General features: G+C 35.4%; 1 protein-coding gene and 1 long non-coding RNA gene across 3 annotated transcripts in view; both read left to right on the forward strand.

The window, feature by feature from the left end:
* The window catches only part of LRRTM4 (leucine rich repeat transmembrane neuronal 4), a 750,627-nt gene that overhangs the window by 558,307 nt on the left and 175,632 nt on the right, over positions 1-16,688 (forward strand). The gene's annotated exons all lie outside the window — the stretch shown is intronic.
* On the forward strand, positions 685-5,216 carry LOC138917837 (uncharacterized). Its single transcript, XR_011426357.1, has 2 exons — positions 685-783; positions 2,407-5,216. It is a non-coding gene; the product is annotated as an uncharacterized lncRNA (long non-coding RNA).

Raw genomic sequence — 16,688 nt, forward strand, 5'->3', positions numbered from 1 at the left:
AGTCATGTCAGTTTACAAGTTCAATACTTCATATTCAGCTCCTCTCCCTAGAAAGAAAAACACTCTTTTGTTGGTTATTAGCATAATTCTAAATACTTCAGTTATACCTCTTTATCTGATTTATTAATCTAGACAGTATATTGTTATATAACCAACAAAAATTGAGAGATGGGGGAGGAGAGGTGGAAAGTAGTATAATCACACAACACCCTGAGTGTACAGCATTTATAACCACCACCACCCATTTATCCCCCAATATATACTACGTCATATTAATCTGATCTTGTACAAACTGTCTGGTACAAAACTGTCCTCTTAGATATTTCAATTTGGTTACTCTCTTTCAAATCTCTAACTAGTGATTTGTAGTGATGTCAAAATCAGGTTCAACCCCTCAGTTTTAAAATGTTCTTCCTTACACAAATTTTGTATCACTCTAAGCCTCAGTTCAATCATCTGTAAAACGAAGTTGTATTAGAGACTCCATAAGGCTATTAGAGGGCTTAGAGTTAACACATACACATGCATTTCACATAGCATGGTTATCTCCAATGTATGTGAGTGATCAAGGAGAAAACCTCAGAAAACCAGAAATACTATACCATAGACTGGAAGGACTTCACCGAGTAGATGGCTAATTGCAGAGTAACCAAGTTCAAACAAGAGTAATGATTGTTTTCTTTCTTAACCTTAAGATTTAACAAAAGCTTTGAGGACTGATGGAGCAAAGTCAAAGACCATAAAAAGGGAATTTGGAGAGAAGCCAAGATAAAGAAGACCAAGGTAAAAGAAACTGCCTTGTGAATATTTGATTTGTAGAACTTACTAGAAATTATGAGCTACAGAAATGAAGTCCAGGTTATATATGGGTAGGACATAAATTTGGTCCATTTCCCACAATGTCTATACTCAAAGTTCTGTTACAAAAATAAATAAAGTAACTTCATAATGATTATTCTAAGGTTGTGTCTTACTCTAATACATCTGCTAATTTATCAAAGATTAAACTGCCTTAAGTAAAGTTTAAAAGTATATCATTGACATAAAATGTGTTCAAAATCAGATACACATATATGTGTATCATGTATCATGCAGAGTCTGAGAACCAAAATAGATTTTTGCACTGTCTCTATTTGCTGATAAACTCTCATTTTAGAATCGAAGAAACTGACGCTCAGGAATCTGAAATGACTCCACCGATATCACACTGTTTCTTAGAATGTTGGTCTAACATGTGGTCCATTTCATATAGATCTCTCTGTTCAGCTGCTTAGGTTACCCAGGGTACTTCTTTCCTCAACTATTTTGGCTAACGATAGAATGAAGAAACTATATTACATTGATGCTTTTTAGTGATGGTAGCCAATCCTGGCAACGGATTATCATATAGTCAGGTACCTTAGATAAAATTTGTTCAGGAACAAGATAAGAACTTAGGGAAAATAAGCACCAAAAGGTTTCACATTTTAAAAGATGAATGTTAATTGGAGAAGAATATACTACAAATCTATGATGAATCATTCTTTTTTCAAAAAAAAATCCTCTTTATTGCCATATATGCGTCTTACTATTTCTTAATATGATGCTAAGCTAGGAATTTTGATGTCCATATTGGTCGTCATACTGATGTGCAAGGAATGTGGACACCACACTTACCCTGCAATGCACACGTACACCAGAAAATATAGAATGGGCTTAAAACAAGTTTTATTGGGGAGAAGTCACAGACAGAATGACAGCAGGGTGCAAAGGCCTTAGTCCTACTATTATCCTGTGGAAAGAGGTGTTGGACCTGAAACATAGCGAATTTACAGAAAGTGCCTTGCATCTTCCCTCCCCCTGCCATAACTCCTCAATCCCATGGTGCTGCTTTAACTATTTATAGGGAATTTAGGAGGACTGGGAACATCTAGGTCGCTAAGTAACAAGGAGACCTTTCTCTGGGAAACATCAAAAACTGGACTTGGATTGCCCAGACACAGAAGTTGCTAATATCAAATGAAATCTTTGTGGCTATCCATTTGGCCAACTCAATCTTACTGAGCGAGTGTACTACAAGCCTACTGAAAGGTGGAACATAGGATCTAGGCAAAAATTTTGTCTTTTTTCACGTACAGAATCCATTTCTGTTAATTACAAGAGGCATGGTTTTGTTGTTTTATTTTATTTTGTTTCTGAATTGAGAAACTAACATTCTTTATTATTTTTGCACAGACTAGATAAGGGCCTAATATTATAAATAGCCAGCCCCGGCCATCTAGTGGTTAAGAGTTGGCACTCTCATTGCTGCCGCTTGGTTCATTTCCCATCAGGGAACTGCACCATCCATCTGTCAGTTGTTAATACTGTGGTGGCTCTATGTTGCTGTGATGCTGAAAGCTATGCCACTGATATCTCTAATACCAGCAGGGTCACTCATGGTGGACAGGTTTCAGTGGAGCTTCCAGACTAAGACAGACCAAGAAGAAGGACCTGGCCACCCACTTCTGAAAAAATTGGCCATGGAAACCCCATGAACAGCAGCAGAACACTGTCTGATATAGCACCAGAAGGTGAGCCGATGGCACAAAAAGATGGAGCAGGACAGGGGCACTAGGAGTCAAGACTGATTCAGTGGCACTAACAACAAATTGTTATAAATCTTGGAGAAAAATGTGTAAAATTGTTGCATTTTTCTCTTTAAACAAGTCTCTTCTCTAGATTCTTACCTCTTCCATTTTTTACGTTTAACCAAAGATGTCTGTTTGAGGTAAATATCTTCAACTGTTTAATGTTTATTTCTGCATTGGCAACACATTTATAATATAAACATGATTATTTTTCAACAAATATAAGGTCAATTTAGTAGGAAAAATTTCACACATTAAACAAAAGTATTTTTAGTATCCAAACTTAAAAATGTCAAGATTTTATAGTGGTAATTCCAATTTGGATATAAAAAGCTGAGAGCATTCCCTGGAGTACCAAACTCTGTAAAAATCTTTAATTATTTCTCAACCACCTCACAGAATACAAGTAGTAAAATGGTAATTAATGGTAATTATTTCTGTAAATATATAGAATATGTTATACTGTGTTTACAGCAATATTGATTCTTTCATTTCAGTAGGGTCTAACTCAAGTAGTTGAATAACTCACCAACTAAATGATACTTAGGTGCACCTAAAAATTGCCGCTTTTAGTAATAATGCAAGAAAACTTGGAAGTGATTCTTTCCAGGGGGACAATATGTCAATATCATATCCCTCAAAATTTGCTAATATGGTTCATTGTTTCAAGCTATTATGGAATGAAGATCACTATTATTATTCATTAAAGTCTATACCGCAAAATATTAGGAAGGATTTTGATCCACATTCTTATATTTAGTTCTGGTTTTACACATGTTTTGGCATAGTCTATTTACTTTTCTATAATTCAAAGCTATTAATTCACACTTGAGGATTTACAAATGAAAACAGTTTCCTTATTGAGACGTGGTGGTGAGTTGGAGAGTCTTAAGGATGATTACTTTGGCAAGATTTTTAAAAAGTAATCGTAATTAATTCAAACTGGTTTCTAAAACTCTGGTATTGGTGCCAATTTCAGGAAAATGATAGCTATTCAAAATACTTCCCATGGTAGGAAAGTAAAATCTTATTTAAAAGAAAAGAGATCAAGAAAATCTATAGGATATCATAAATTTCATGTAGCGGAGGCAAAAGTAGAACTTGCATTACGTAAACTTAATCTTTCAAATCAGAGGACAAAATTTTACTGAACATCCATGTATATATCAAGCCATTCTTCAATCTCTAAATTGCCTCACAATCTTGTAAAACATGTTAATCTCCTTTTCACAAGCAGTTGATAATGTTTTGTAATGGTCATCAAGACACAGGAGAGGTGCATCAACAAGAACAAAATTATATAGGAATGCATTGTTTCATCACTTCTCCCATCTCCTCCCCCAGCCCCTTTTCCACACTCTGGAAAAGAACAAGGCAGTCAAAGTGCCCCAACTAGGAAGACGGTCAAGTCCTGTTTCCTGATGATCACTCAACTACACACCTCTCTCAGAAAGAAAATGTGTAATTAGATTCTGAAAGGTCATTTAAGGTAGCCGTTCTTTGATAAAGTATTTGTCACATTGGCAAGGGCAAAAGTCTGGAATTACAATTACAGGTCTTTCCTTGATGTATAAAAATATTAGCAAGCTAACATATTTTGAAATTCTGCATCTAATGTTGCAGCTAAGCTTTATGATAGGAGTTGGGAATTTCAAGACTCACAAATGATAATGTGGACAAATCTGTCATGTTTGGGTAGCATCTCCTCTCTCTGTCCAAAGATTCCCAATTATATTGAATAGATATTTATTCACATATGCCACCTGAAAATAAACCCCACTGTCTATAACGTTGGATGATCAGAAAAGTCAGTATATTACACCATCCAATAAGGGGAAATGTTTTTATCCTGCCATCATAATAAATAAAAATGAAAATATGTAATGAGTTAATAGATTTGCACCAGGGATGCTGACAAGCAAACTGAAAATAGGATTTTATATTCTCTGATCTTTTACAAGTATTGATTCCAAAATTACGTTGGAAAAATAAATCATCTTGTGACATTACTTTTATTTCCCCCACAGTCCTAGCATAGTATATTAGGCACAGCCATTATTCAATAAAAATGGTGAGCATTTATTGACTGTTTACAACATGCCAAACATTCTACTAAGCACTTTAAATATATTTCTCAATTTAAACCCCCTAAGAATGGTATAAGTTCAGATATTTGAGACTAGATTGTAAAATTACAGAGATTTTATTTTAAGAGAAAAAAAGCTTGCCTAGGGTCACACAACCAGGAAATGCAGTCAGGTTTAAAATCGATGTCACGTGATTCTAGAGTCCTCTTAACCTTTATATTATCTTGACCATCAGGAAATTATTCTTAAATGACTGCGATCGTGAAAAGGAAATCTGGTATTCCTGTGAGTGTGTGTGTATACCTGCTAATGTGAAAATTTGTGATGGAAATACCACTTATAGCTGGCTGTATTTTTATGATATAATTTTTAAGACTAGAAATCATCGATAAAGAGACCATGCAAGTTCATATTGCTTTAGGGTTCCTTTAGATGGAACAACTTATACTTTTAAAATCTCAACTATCTTCTTTTTTTAATAATAATAGTGTTTATTTTTATAAAGTTCAAAAATAGAAAATCAGGAAATAGAAAAATAGAAATCTCACGTAATTCCACTGCTCATGTTTTCTATACGAACACATGTATATTACATATTATATATTATATATTATACATAATATTAGATATATTTAATGGAGAACTTATAGCATGATCACTAATTCTATTTTTTAACAAACTGGTGATCACACTATAAATAGTCTGTTGTAACACTGTTTTACTTAGCCAATATACAGGCATACTTCTTTTTATTGCACTTTCTTTATTGTGCTTTGCAGATATGTGTTTTTTGTGAATTGAATGTCTGTAGCAACCCTGCATGGAGCAAGTCTATCAGCACCATTTTTCCAATAGCATTTGCTTACTTCGTGTCTCTGTGTCACATTTTGGTAATTCTCACAATTTTTCAAACTTTTTCCTTATTATTGTCTTTGTAATGGTGAGCTGTGATCAGTCATCTTTGATGTTTCTATTGTAATTGTTTTGGAGCACCACAAACCATGCCCATGTAAGACAGTGAACTTAACACATAAATACTCTGTGTGTTCTGACTGCTCCACCTACTGGCTGTTTCCCTGTCTCTGTCTCTCTCCCACTCCTTGGACCTCCCTATTTCCTGAGACACAGCAATACTGAAATTAGACCAGTTAATAAGCCTACAACGGCCTCACAGTGTTCAAGTGAAAGGAAGAGTCACACGTCTCTCACTTTCAGCCAAAAACTAGAAATGATAAAGCTTAGTGAGGAAGGCAGGTCAAAGCTGAGATAGGCCAAAAGCTAGTCCAAATAATTAGTCAGGTTGTGAATGCAAAGGAAAATTCTTGAAGGAAATTAAAACTGCTACTCCAGTGAACATGTGAATTATAAGACAGCAAAACAGCCTTATTGCTTATTTGAAGTTTTAGTGGTCTGGATAGAAGACCAAACCAATCACAAAATTCCCTTAAGTCAAAGCCTAATCCAGAGCAAAGCCCTGGACTCTCTCCAATTCTGTGAAGGCTGAGAGAGGTGAGAAAGCTGCAGAAGAAAAGTTTGAAGCTAGCAGAGGCTGGTTCATGAGGTTTAAGGAAAGAAGCCCTCTCCATAACCTAAAAGTGCAAGGTGAAGCAGCAAGTGCTGATGTAGAAGCTGCAGCAAGTTCTCCAGAAGATCTAGCTCAGATAATTCATGAAGGCGGCTACACTAAACAACAGATTTTCGATGTAGACAAAACAGCCTTATATTGGAAGGAGATGCCATCTAGGACTTTCATAGCTAGAGAAGTTATTGCCTGGCTTCAAAGCTTCAGAAGACAGGCTAACTAACACTCTTGTTAGGGGCTAATACAGCTGGTGACTTTAGGGTGAAACCAATGCTCATTTACCCTTTTGAAAATCCTACGGCCCTCAAGAATTATGCTAGATCTACTCTGCCTGTGCTCTATAAATGGAAAAACAAAGCCTGGGTGATAGCACATCTGCTTACAACATGGTTCCCTGAATATTTTAAGCCCACAGTTGAGACCTACTGCTCAGAAAAAAATATTCCTTTCAAAACATTACTGCTCATTGACAATGCACCTGGTCACCTAAGGGCTCTGATGATGTACAAGGAGACTAATGTTTTCATGCCTGCTAACACAACACCCATTCTGAAACCCATGATCAAGGAGTAGTTTTGACTTTGAAGTCTTATAATTTAAGAAATGCATTTCTTAAGGATTTAGTTGCTATAGATAGAGATTCCTCTGACGGACCTGGGCAAAGTAAATTGAAAATCTTCTGGAAAGGATTCACCGTTTTAGATGCCATTAAGAATATTTGTAATTCATGGGAAGAGGTCAAAATATCAACATTAACAGGAACTTGGAAGAAGTTGATTCCAACCCTCTTGGATGACTTTGAGGGGTTCAAGACTTCAGTAGAGGAAATAAGTGCAGATGTGGTGGAGATAGCAAGAGAACTAGAATTCAAAGTGGAACCTAAAGATGTGACTGAATTGCTGAAATCTCATGATAAAACTTTAATGGATGAGGAGTTGCTTCATATGGATGAGCAAAGAAAGTGGTTTCTAAACATAGAATCTACTCCTGGTGAAGATGCTGTGAAGATTGTTGAAATGACAACAAAGGATTTAGAATATTACTTAAATTTAATTGATAAAGCAGCAGCAGGGTCTGAAAGGATTGACTACAATTTTGAATGAAGTTTTACTGTGGATAAGATGCTATTAAATAACATCGCATGCTATAGAGAAATAGTTCCTGAAAGAAAGAGTCAATCAATGAGGAAAATTTCTCTTTCTTATTTTAAGAAATTGCCACAGCCACCTCAACCTTCAGTAACCACCCCCTTATCACTCAGCAGCCATCAACTAGAGACGAGATCCTCCACCAGTAAGAACATTATGACTCTCTGAAGGCTTAGCTGATGGTTAGCATTTTTTAGTGATAAAGCATTTTTTGACTTAAGTGTGCACATTGTTTTTACAGACATAATACTTTAACAGTCTTAATAGACTATAGTATAGTGTAAACATAACTTTTATAGGCACTGGGGAACAAAAACTTTGTGTGTCACAGTTTATTGATATATTAGCTTTATTGAGGTGGTCTGGAACTGAACTTGCAATATCTTCAAGGTATGCCTGTATTTGGAACATGAATCCATAGTATGAAATAATCTTCCATATTTTTTTCAATATGATATATTATTCCCTCTTTGAATATGTTAGAAGTTGATTAGTTTCCTATTTTTTGGTAATGAGAAGAATGGAAAGGAAGATGTGAGGTCGGCTATCCTCATGAGATAACTTGATTTTTATGTTCTTTCTGCTTGTAGTCTGGGAAAATCACTGTGGCATCAGGCAATTTTCAATAGCTAGTTTTCTGTTTGGCCGTATAAATATATGTGAGCTAACACCCATTGCCCATCTTGTTCTTTTTCTGCTTGAGGAAGATTAGCCCTGAGCTAACATCTGTGCCAATTTTCTTCTATTTTGTATGTGGGATGCCTCCACAGCATGGCTGATGAGTGGAGTAGGTCTGCCCCCGAGATCCAAACCCACACATCTGGGCCACTGAAGCACAGTGTGCAGACCTTTAACCACTCAGTCATGGGGCTGGCCCCCACGTGGCTATATTTTTATCTCTAATACACAACAAGTTAGTGGCCATGAAGGTTGTAACAATGGAAGTTGTCTGTTCCAAGTGCCAGCAACAATGGGATGCATTGTCTGTAGGTATTTTTAAAATAATAATAAAACAAAATGAACTGGCTTTTTTCTTTAATCACCATGAACTTTCATTTAAAACAATTTAAGTGATACAATACTCTTCCCTGCCTGAATGTGGATCACCCCACACACACCCCTTGGTATGCCACTGCTCTTAACCCTTATAATCATGCCCCAAAGCCTACTAAGAAAAAGAAGAGTTGCTTCACATGCTGTCTTTAAATTCTGTGTAGCCAACATCAAATACTTAGGACAGCTTATTTTGCATGTTGATCATGCATATTGCTTAAGTTTTTTCCAGTAAGTGTGTGCCTTATCTGTTTCAGATACTGCTCTTTCCTCTGTCCCTTCCCTATTCAAATTAAGGGATGTAGATTTGTTCTTCCCAGCTCTCTTATGTGCACTTCTAATGGAACTAAACTCATTTTTCAGAAGTGGACAATTTCTTTTATGTCTTCCAACTTGTCTTCTCTATTTCCAGGAATATTTTGATGTTTGTGCTATTAGATAACAGGCTAAGCCTCACCTCTAATACTGATGTGGGTTTTTCTTTTCCTATATTTATGGTGCTACCTTCATTTCAGGATTTTCCAGAAAGGGGCCACTAGATTTCATGTTCAAATTGAAGTTCTCTCCACCATGACATTTATTTTAAAGTTAATATTGTGACAAACAAATGATATAGTTTTAAGTTTAAGAATTTACCAAAAGGAGCCTAAAGAGTATTTTAATAGAATACTTTGGATAAAGATTAGGGGAAAATTTGAAATTTCAAGTTTCAGCACCAAGCATCAGAAGTCATAATTAGCCAAAGGGACACTCTAGACTTAAGAGGCCTGATGCTCTTGATGCTGGACATAGTCAACAAATAGTTCAATATTCTAGGGAAGATTCCCTTGGGAAAACCCTAACAGTGTGGGGCTACCTCTGAGTTTCCCTTTCAGCACCAAGGACAGCCACCTCAGGGTATTACACCGCCTACAGGATCATTTTTTAAGCAACAAGCCTGGAAAAGTCATCCAGCAAGGTACTAGCTGAGGCAGTAGGTTGATGAGATTTCCAGATTAAGAAGCCTGAGGAATACTGCGTATTTTACCTTCACAAATAGCGTGTAATTCTTCTTTCATTTAACAGCTAATAGTATATATAAAATTACTGTTCCCTAGAACGCCCTTTCAAAAGCTCTGTTCAACCACTGGAAGGCATGGGGTGTGGGTTCAGCTCTGGATTAGGCAATGATCAGGTTCACCAGAAGCTAGCATACTGACACTTCCCCTCCAGGATTCAGTGAAAGGGAGGACAAAGGAAGAGATTGTACAGGGTGTACCCTCCAAATCATTTGCCGTTCTTTACGTTTTAGAATCTCTGAGGGAGCCTATGAACTCCATCACCAAGGTGTGGCAAACCTGTCATTAGTCCTTACAGATGGAAATATCCATATCTATCTGTCTTTCATGACAGGATAATCCTTAAGAACTTAGAATCTTTGTGTAGTTCCTAAGCATGTGACATAATTTCTGACAGACTTTCTATGCGTTCTGTCAATTTTAGTGACTAGGAGATAATTCCCAAAGTTAATCTGTGGATCACTCATATCCAAATTGCCAGAGTGGCTCAATATAAATTCAGATTTCTTTACATATTGAATTGCAATATCTTAAGCATGGGAGTGTGGTGACTGAAGTTTTAGCAGCATCTGGGGTTATTCTTACACTTGTTAAGGTTTCAAAATCATTGACCTAAATTACCAAATAGTGCTTATTTTTTAATCTGGATCCTCAGCTATGTCTTAGATTTCTCTACTGAGTGACATCTTCTCACACTGCCTTCTCCTCCTGCTTCATAGATATGAACTGTCAGATCCAGAAGCTTTGTTTAAACTGAAAAACTGACAGCTATTGAGACTTGATGGGAAAGAGATTCTAAGACCCTCATAGAATCAGATTTTAGCTCTGCAACCCGGAGAGGAAAAGCAGAAGGTGTCTGAAACAGCTAGTTGAGAGGTAGGATTTCCTCAGAGCCCATTAACTGATCAAGAAAATAACACCAGGCCTTTGAGGTTTCAGTTTAGGCCTCAGCCAGAAAATTATGTTCTGCAGGTCAAACCCAGACCACAGTCTGTTTTTGTAAATACTCTTTTTGTTGGATCATAGCCATGCACTTTCATTTACTTTTTGTTTATGGCTGCTTCCATGCGACAATGGCAGAGTTAAGTAGTTTTAGTAGAGACCATCTGGCCAGGAAAGCCTAAAATATTTACTATCTGGCTCTTCACAGAAAAGTCTTACCAATCCCAGGTCTAGGATAATTTTGTTCTGGGTGTAATATCAGTTTAGAGCAATAGTTTTATTTTATATTCAGTGAAACATGAAAAGCTATCCTAGATCTGCTTTCTTGGTTCAAATAAAGCAAAGAACATAGGTGAGATTCAAGTCTTCTGTAGGCTGGGCGTGGAGGGCAGGTTGAGACTTCTGGGTCTCATTGCAAACCAAAAGGAATTTACATGGAAATGGATGCTAAGTTTAATTTTTTATGGTATTTAATATTTAAAGCAGTATGAAACCAACTGAACTAGGAGTTTAAAAGGGTTCTATTTGGAATATTCAGTGTTCTCGTTATAAGTTTCCCTTCTCTGGATATGGGTGGGTATATTACAATATTAGCCCTTTCAGATGATTATGGGGCTCAATTGTCCAACTTTGAGTTGGAAAGTCCATCAGCACATAATGCCAGCCAGCCACAGTCAGCCTCAAAACTTCCATCCATCAAGAGGTTCTGTCAGAATTTTTCCTCGTTTGCATTCTGGATTCCTGGGAAGAGATTGTCACAGGAAATTTGGCAATATGGTGGTGGCACAGGCCCTCTGACTAGTCAGTGGGTGCAAGTGGTTCGTTTCTCTATAAATATTTGATGTCATATTAAGGGAAAGGATGCAGAAATGTTTCAGCCATGGAATTTTGTATTTAGTGAGACATCTCTTTTTCACTTTGTAAATTGTCTTATTGTCTCAAAGATGTCCAAGGCTTACAGCTGAGAATAGCTGAAATTGTGAATAGAATCTCTATTAAAGTTAATACATTTGCTTGTTATTTTAGGAAGTAAAACAATATTTTTTACCTTCAAATTCTTAAAATTTGTCTCTTCTACTGTGAGAACAAAGGCCCAGAGAATATTATTTTCAGTGCAAAGAAGATGTGGTCCAATGATCTGTTTTCCTACAATTATCTGAGGAAATATTTTCTTATTATGGAGAGTAGAGTTGAAAGGAAATTGTCTTTGTGGATAAAGTGGGAAGTCTTAAAAAGTGACTGGAAAAGATGCCACCCTTCAGACTAGCAGAAAAGACTCAAGTTAACTTCACTTTCCTAATCAATATACTTACATATTTATCATTCAAATTGTCTGCATAGTGATCAGCAGACACTTCTAGTCTGTTAATCACACGAATATTATTTATTTATTTATTTTTATATTCAGATATAATTGACATATAGTATTATATTTGTTTCAGTTGTATAACACAATGATTCGATATTTGTATATATTGTGAAATGATGACCACAATAAGTCTAGTTAACATCCATCAATAATAAAACTTCAGTTTTATTATTACTTGATGTTTGTCAGATTACCTTTAAAATTTGGGACAAGTAAAAGTAATTTATTTATATGCATTTTCACTTAGTAATTTTTTTCCAGTTATTATTCAAAGAAAAGCTAATCTATCAGTTGACTTTTGTATAAATACTCTAGGGCTAAAAAAATCATTAAATTATACATGGTATACTTATTATATTTTATTTCTTCCTTAATATAGAAAAATGCTAATATGCAGATCTATTCTTAAATCACATTGATGTATTCCTCCTCCAAAGTGTTGAAATGAAGTAGAACAAGCTGCATGTGAATGCATCTGTCTGGTCTATTTGGAGACACGTTGTCAGGAAAACAATGAAGTTTTCCTGACATCTGGGAAACTCAAGTTCATTTCAGGTTCATTAATGATGCACATTTAGGTATTGGGCAAAACAGCCCCTGAATAACTCAATTTCACTGTGTACTAATGGTGATAACAAAGCTCTTTCCAGGAAGGCAAGAGAATATGCCACTAAGTACACTAACCCTAGTAATTGCTTGAGTCTGAATTGCTTCCATTCAAATAGACTAATGTACTTCCAGATAGCATTTCATTAATTCCCAATCAATAAACCATTAACAATGCAGAGGACACTATTATTAAATAATCCAAATCTTATATTTTCAGGAGACTTGACCTTGTGATAAGCTTTACAATTATCCAGAAATAGAAGTACTAAACTATATTCTGCATATGCTAGTAAAGGTACAAACATATGACTCAACCGCTTAAGGGATATTTGTCATTTTTTATTAAAACATAAACATGAACTCTGGAAGCAATAAAGTAATGTTCTATAGCTTTCAGTGGTGTGGAAAAATCATATTGTTTCATCACCAAAGGTTTATTTTATGAGGGACTTCAGCATTGGCACATTTAAAATCATCAGCTTGTCTTATATTTGCTTCAAAATAAGGATAACTGATTCTCAGGTACTAATTATGGTCAAACTTAGGGATACTGGAACAGAAAGAGTTTTATTAGCTTTTTGAAAGGAAAGCATAATGTTCATAAATATGTTTCTTTGAGATAGTTGCACACTTATTCTGAAGGCTACTTTTTCACGTATAATTATTCTCATAATGTTTTATCTGCACTTCAATTTATTCAACCAACACATACTTATTGGCAATGAACAAAAGAATAGCAAAACAAAGTTCTTGACTTCCTATGGTTTAAAATCTAAATATGACAGAGCCACTTCTTGAAAACACATTCATATGCAGCTGCACTTAAGAGTTTGTTTAATTTTTTTAAAAAAGATTGTGTCATAGCTCAATATTTTCTATTTTTACATTGAAAATAATCTTAATGGGGCACCAGTTTAATTATATGTAGAATGTAGTATTTTGTGTTTTTTTTTTAAACTGTTTTTAAAAGCCATTATCTGAAGCTTTGGAGAGTGATCTGTTCTGATCCAACAGATATTGTATCCAGCAAATGAATCATTATTGCCTTGATCCATAAGAGGATTCAGTTTTTTGCCTAATTTTTTCAATTCAAATAAATATTCATGTTCTTAATTTTGGAGGTTGATAGATTTTCTTAAATAACTCCTTTTACTTTGCATTAGATGGAGTTTGGAAGCTATAAGCAGAGATGATTCTCTGCCATATGCTTGGTTAAATTGAGCCACTTAAGCTTGAGGTTATGTTGTACTTGTGACTGATTCCATCTCAATATCTGAGTTTGGTGGAAATGGCTTCAGGTATATCTGAGCTAAAATGTGATACCATAGAGGTCTTCCAGAGGACATTTTATGATATACTTCTAGGCTATTCTTTAGAATTATGAGTTGCTCTTACTTTTTTCGTGGCAAGACTGTTTAAGGATTACTGAGCTCTCGTGAATATGCTCAGAAATCTGGGAGGGCTTGCTTGAGTCTTTTCCTGTGGGTTGCCTCTACGACTACTTTTTTCATCATTTTAGAATCCACTTCTCTTTGCTTGCATCATAGCCTCCACTCTCACTCATTCCTGTCAAGCTTATGGCTCTTACTGCTGACGTTTTACTGTCTGCTAATTTTAGATTTTTTTTCTATCTTATCTCTCATTTTTCCTACATACTTCTTTTCCCATGGCTCTTAATTCTGGCTACAATGAAACTTAGTCTATGATCTTGACCAGTCAGTGGTGACACTGCTCACCTCTTTTCTGTTGAAAGAGTTACTGCATTTTCTACATTTTTCTAATATTATCATCATAAGTATTTTATATAAAAATAAATATATTTGCAAAATCAAATGTGACTTCAAATATCTCAAGTTGTTCAATTATGACAATTCTGTTAGATATGAGCAAATTATCACAATAACAGGGAAGTAACACATTTACAGATAAGTCAACTGAAACACAAAGAGATTGCATGTAAGAGAAGAGTCTGAGATTTTTCCACATCCTGTGGTCACTGAGCATCACCATTTCCCTGCTAATGTTTTTGGCATGATTTCTATGCCACCCCCAACAGCTGAAATTCCTTTCATCTATCAAGTCTGGCTGAAAATGTTATCTGTTCTATGAAGTGTTCTGTGAACTATTCAAGCAGAAAGAATTGTTCTTTCCTTGGGATACTTTGTTCCAGCCCCTCGAAGAGCAGGTTTTACATTGTATTATATTAGTTGTATATAGCTCTGCATCTGCTTTATTGGGAATTCCGTGAGAGTGAGCAGCCTGACTTCGTTATACTTATATCCCAAGTGTTTAGCACACAGCCAGAAACTTAATAACTATTCATTTACTGAACTCATTTTTAAAAATTGCACCCAGATTCAGTGTTGCCTTCAATAGCCCAGGATGCCTCAGAAAAAGAAATGGGTCTTAATGCATTTTTATTAGCTAAAACACTGTTTCTTTTTCCCCAAAGCACTCTATTTCTCTTAATTGTATGAAACGGTTGGATTTGGGTGTAAATATGGAATATTCACTAGAGAGAATTAAACCCATCAATCATTTAAAGCAAATGTGGCTTTTGTAAAGACTTAATCACCACAGGCTTCAAATCTCACACAGATAGCTTAATATAAAATTAGCAAAATATTTCAGATCAAATCCACCAAATATCATGTACTCATTACCATAAAATGTGCAAACTCTAGTTATGATTAATGACATTATTATGAGTTCAAATCTCATTACTGAGTATTGCTGAATTTACTTGCAGTTCAATGTTTAAATATAGTAAGATTAAAACTATTCAATGAGTCCTTATAACTTGTGGCAAATTATTATTACTTCCTCCAATTGCTATTGTAATATTGTTAATCATAATGAATTCCTTTGAAATTCAGTGGAGCAGCAATATATTATTCCATATGCATTTCCACTATAAATTAGCTCTTGTGACTGAACTGCCTAAGAACAATTATTAAGTTACTATATAACACCTGCGGAATTATAATCAGACCAAGGAATTGATTCCAAATGAAATTACTATTACTGGTTCTACTGGAAACGGAAACCAGATAAACGAAGAAAGATGAGACATCCTAAAATAAAACATTTCTAAATAGTCTAAGATTATTAAATTTCCTTTGCAAATAGGTCCAATAGACTTCAACGAGAAAAGATTAAAATGCAAAGATGTTTGTCTTCACGTGACAAAACCCAAGAGAGTTCAGTCATGTGGGTTACACACATTTCCAGTCTAATTAAATGGTGAAAGGATTTATGGGTACAATAGGACCATAGCTGCAAGGTGTATTTGTCATCAGCTCTATCTGTAAAGTTTGCTATTCACAATAACAGTAAGTAATGAGGGCAGGAAGAAACAAAAGATAGGCCTGTCTCTCTTGTCATCAAATGGATTTTCCCCTCGGTGATGTGGGTTACTTGCTGTTGCTCAGCAACCTGCAGCTCTCACAGTATTTGGGGATGTCTGTCTTAGGTCCAAGTTTCCTTTTTCTCTATCCTCTTGTGAACAAAATGGACTGAGGATCTGGAAAAAGAGAAAAATGCAAATGCCAACTCGTAGTGTATAATTTTAAAAGATGCTCCAGTCAGGGCATGAGGGAGGAAGATCGGCATATCTGGGCAGCTAATAATTGTTTGTCTTTTTATTAGAGGAGTTGCCTTGAAATTTTTTTCTTTTCTTTGGTCTTTGCTAAGAATGTAGTGTAAACGTGCCTATTCTCTCGAACCCAAGAATAAAAAACACATTTTCAAAGTCAGGCATAAATGATATTGTGATTAGTGGATGTATTGTATTATTTATACCTCTGCTCCTTTCTAATAGGCAGCTGTCCTCTCAACCAGGTTATCAAAATTAGGATGCTGTTTGTATGTGTATATATGTGTCTTCATGCTTGCATGCATGGGTGTGTATAAATATCTATCCATTTGTCTATGTGTCTGTCTGTGTAAAGTAGTCTCATTTCTCAATTTTATCTGATGAATTGATAAATCTGAATATCTAAATTGATTCCTTGAACATACAAATGTGAATTAAATAGGGGTTAGGCAGTAGGTAAGGCTTGAATATTTTTGATATGATATTGATAAATTAGAGCTTTACAAAACAAGTCATTATTCCAACGTAGTGTATTTAGTTTATAATGAACATTCTCCAGAAAAATCTGGCTTTAAATCTCAGCATGTTCACTTTACTGGATTTGTTATTCTGGGCAAGTTATGTATCCTATCCAAT

Source organism: Equus caballus, chromosome 15, assembly GCF_041296265.1.
Source record: "Equus caballus isolate H_3958 breed thoroughbred chromosome 15, TB-T2T, whole genome shotgun sequence".
NCBI lineage: Eukaryota > Metazoa > Chordata > Mammalia > Perissodactyla > Equidae > Equus > Equus caballus.